We start from the raw sequence: 3,621 nt of genomic DNA on the forward strand, positions 1-3,621 counted from the left end.
ATTCTGGGCCCTGTGAGGCAGGAGATTTAAAAGCATGGCAAAGCTATCAACAGTCTTATATACAATGATTGCAATTTAGGACCTGAAACTAGAAGCGGGTCACAGAGAGTGCCCAGACCTCTTGGTTGAGTCCAGGCCGCACTAGAAGCACAACAGCAATAATGGGGCTGCAAGGCAGCCATGACTCACAGTTCTTGTTAAGCCTCTGTTGTTTTAGCACAGTAAGAGAAAGGTCAATACTGTCTGCGGGAATGAATCATTGCCGTAAGTCTCTGTAGTTTTTTACTCCAGAATAATTAGCATTTAATAAAAATCACTACGACACTTCAAGACTAATATCAAGACTAGAAATAAAGTAAAATAGATAAAGTAAAGTAAATAAAGTAAAATAGATAAAATAAGTAAAATAGATAAAATGGTGTTCATAGAAACAAGCTCGCAGTTGACAGAGATATCACTGCCATCTGACAAGGACCTCACGATAATCGTGATTAGTATATGACAATACTAGAAACAGATGAAAAAATGGAGATTTGGGCAGAGAGCCGCCATCTCTAAAAGGAAAGAAACAGACTGCTAGAACTGAAGAGAAATTATTAAAATGTTGTTTTAAATAAAAGGTCTTTGAAGAATGAAGACAGCAGGAGACAAGACTACTGAAATTGACATGTTAATACAAAATTTGAAGGTGAAGTACAGAGAGAACAAAAAAACATTAAAAATAGTACAGTTTTTTTTTAGAAGGTTTATGAGACAAGAAAAGGTCTAATGTGCATGTAATTGGAGTCCCTACAGGAGTGAAGGGAAAAATAAGGCAGAAGCCATAGTTGAAGAGATAATGGCAAGACTTCTACAAACCATTGAACAGCAGATTAAGGAAGTTCTACAACACAGGCAAGATAAATACAGAGAAAACCCCAAATCCAAAACAAACAAACAAGAAACCACCCAAACAGCAAAGACCGTGAAAAACAATGGTTAAGCAACCTGAAGGAAGGAAACCTTACCTTCAAAGGGACAAGGAGACACACAGCTGGCCGGCTTCTAGAGAGTAATGATAGAAATCCTAAGATAACAGAATTGCATAGTTAAAGTGCACAAAGATAGCTACCAATCCAGAACCCATTAATCAGCAAAAGATCCTATAAAAACAGCGAAATACACATGTCTTCAGAGGAAATACTGAGATCGTTGAAAGAAGGGCTGAATGGTGTTCATTAGGTAGAAGAAAATGTATCCTCGCAGGGAAAAAAGTAAAAAATACATTTTAAAGATATACAGGAAAATATGAATGAATATTGACTGTAAACAAAACAACAGTGGTAGTGTCTTGTTGATGTAAGTAACAATTCAGAGTTAAAATGCATGAAACCTTTTCAAGCTACCCAGGGAGGGGTCCATATGGTATTGTTCTGCATTCTCCTTATAACTTAAAGGGAAACTTTCACGAAGTCTGGAGCCATTGATGTGCCGTAAGTGAAGCAGGAGGGTGTCCTCAAATTCCTTGCAGCAGGAGCCCGTTTAGGCGGCACCAACCTTGACTTCCAATGGAACAGTACATCTACGAAAGGAAACGTGATGGGTTCTACATCACAAATCTGCAGAGAACCTGGGAGCTTCTGCTGGTAGCTCGTGCCTTGTTGCCCTTGCAAACCCGGCTGATGTGCGTGTCATCTCATCCAGGAGTCCTGGCCAGCGAGCTGTGCTGAAGTTTGCTGCTGCTACTAGAATCACTCCTACTGCCAGCTGCCCGACTCCTGGAACCTTCTCTAACCAGGTCCAGGCAGCCTTCTGGTGGTTACCGATCCTTGGGCTGACCACCAGCCTCTCACAGAGGCATCTGCCCTCGCTCTGTGTAACACTCTCCTCTGCCCTGTGTGGACATCGCCATTCCTTGAGACAATAAGGGAGCTCACTCAGTGGGTCTGATGTGGTGGATGCTGGCCCCTCCCCCCCCCCGGAAGTTCTGCGCATGCGTGGCACCATTTCCGGTGAACACCCCTGGGAGGTCGTGCCGATCTCTACTCTACAGAGACCCTGCAGAGAATGAAAAGGAAGAACAGCCTGCTGCCAAAAAGGCTGTGACCAAAGAGGAATTTCAGGGTGAACGGGCTACCCCAGCGCCTGGGTTCACTGCTGCTCAACCTGAAGTCACAGACCGGTCTGAAGGCGGGCAGGTGCCCTCTGTGCCTGTTGGGCACTTCCTACTGAAGACCGGGGCGGTCAGGTCTGCAGCTGCCACTGCTCAGGCCACTGGGAGGGTAGGAACAACCACTGAGTGGTCTTAAGCCGCTCTTCCACAAAGGCAAACAAAATGGAAATACAGCCGATGGAAAATAAGCAGTTTCTAAAAATTAATAATAAAAGAAAATGCACAATGATGTTATAAAAGTTGAGGGGGGTATGGTGAATTAAAATGTTCTAAGGTTCAAGCATAAATAGGAGGAGTAAAAGCTGTGATTTATTTTTTAGATTGTAATATGTCAAAATCACCTGTCATTATGGTTATTACTAAAAGAGTAGTAAAAGTTTAACAATTTAATAGAACAAAATGGGATCATAGTAAAATATGTCTTATGAAAGAGGTAAGAAAGAAAAGCGTACACAAAACGGATTGGTTAAATGGAAAACAAAGAGTGGTAAAGTAAATATGAATCAAATATGTTGGTATTATGTTAATTAATTAAGTTCTCTAACTTAAAGACTAAGGTTACAAAGCTACGTGTTGGATGCTGGGTCACTGTGTGGAGGGACGTTTTTGTAGTTTTGTTGATTATAGGGGGCAGAGTCACAATGCCATCTGTTCCCACGGGGGAAGGCAACCCCCAAAGTGAACTGATAAAGTTTGGGCAAGGTTTGCAGTAGCGAAAGGAAGCACCGAGACCTTCTGGGTGAGGACTTCTGGGCTACTCAGTCTACTATAGTACTTCTACACCTGTAGTTGATGGTCTGTGTGGTCGCATTCCTCTGTTCTATGTGTGTCAGAAGAGATTCTTTTGATGGGGAATTCTTGCATATACAGGAAGTGTCAGTGAGACGCTCCCTCATCATTTACCACCAGTGGGACTATCAGATCATAACGCAAGTGACTGTGTACTCTTGTTTTAAAAGTCTTCCATGTACTCCTGATGTCCTGCTGGTTGACAAGTCAGAAGCCTTAGTCACAATAGCCCTGACTTAGAAGATATCACACCTTGGCTCACAGATATGGCTGATAAAGCCCAAAAAATCTCAAGAGCTTGCTCTGTGAATAATGTTTCTTGGGAGTATGTGGATGGATTTGCAACACTCAGTCCCTCTGGAAGTCCCGGAAAGACTGTTTTTGTTTGTTTGCTTGTTGTTTTTTCAGACTTCCACCACCCAAGGGAAAGCCTTAAAACTTCTTAGACACTGAGTATCAGATACAGTCTGTATGCCACTGGGGCACTCCATGTGGACATTTCAGTTGGGTATCATAAGAAGTATCACCCTGGGGGCGCCTGGGTGGCGCAGTCGGTTAAGCGTCCGACTTCAGCCAGGTCACGATCTCGCGGTCCGTGAGTTTGAGCCCCGCGTCAGGCTCTGGGCTGATGGCTCAGAGCCTGGAACCTGTTTCCGATTCTGTGTCTCCCTCTCTCTCTG

At 43.4% G+C, this 3,621-nt stretch overlaps 1 pseudogene; it reads left to right on the forward strand.

Moving 5' to 3' along the window:
* The first annotated feature begins 838 nt into the window (after positions 1-838).
* On the forward strand, positions 839-2,288 carry LOC125163827 (40S ribosomal protein SA-like; annotated as a pseudogene).
* The last annotated feature ends 1,333 nt before the right edge of the window (positions 2,289-3,621 follow it).

Source organism: Prionailurus viverrinus, chromosome B1, assembly GCF_022837055.1.
Source record: "Prionailurus viverrinus isolate Anna chromosome B1, UM_Priviv_1.0, whole genome shotgun sequence".
NCBI classification, from domain to species: domain Eukaryota; kingdom Metazoa; phylum Chordata; class Mammalia; order Carnivora; family Felidae; genus Prionailurus; species Prionailurus viverrinus.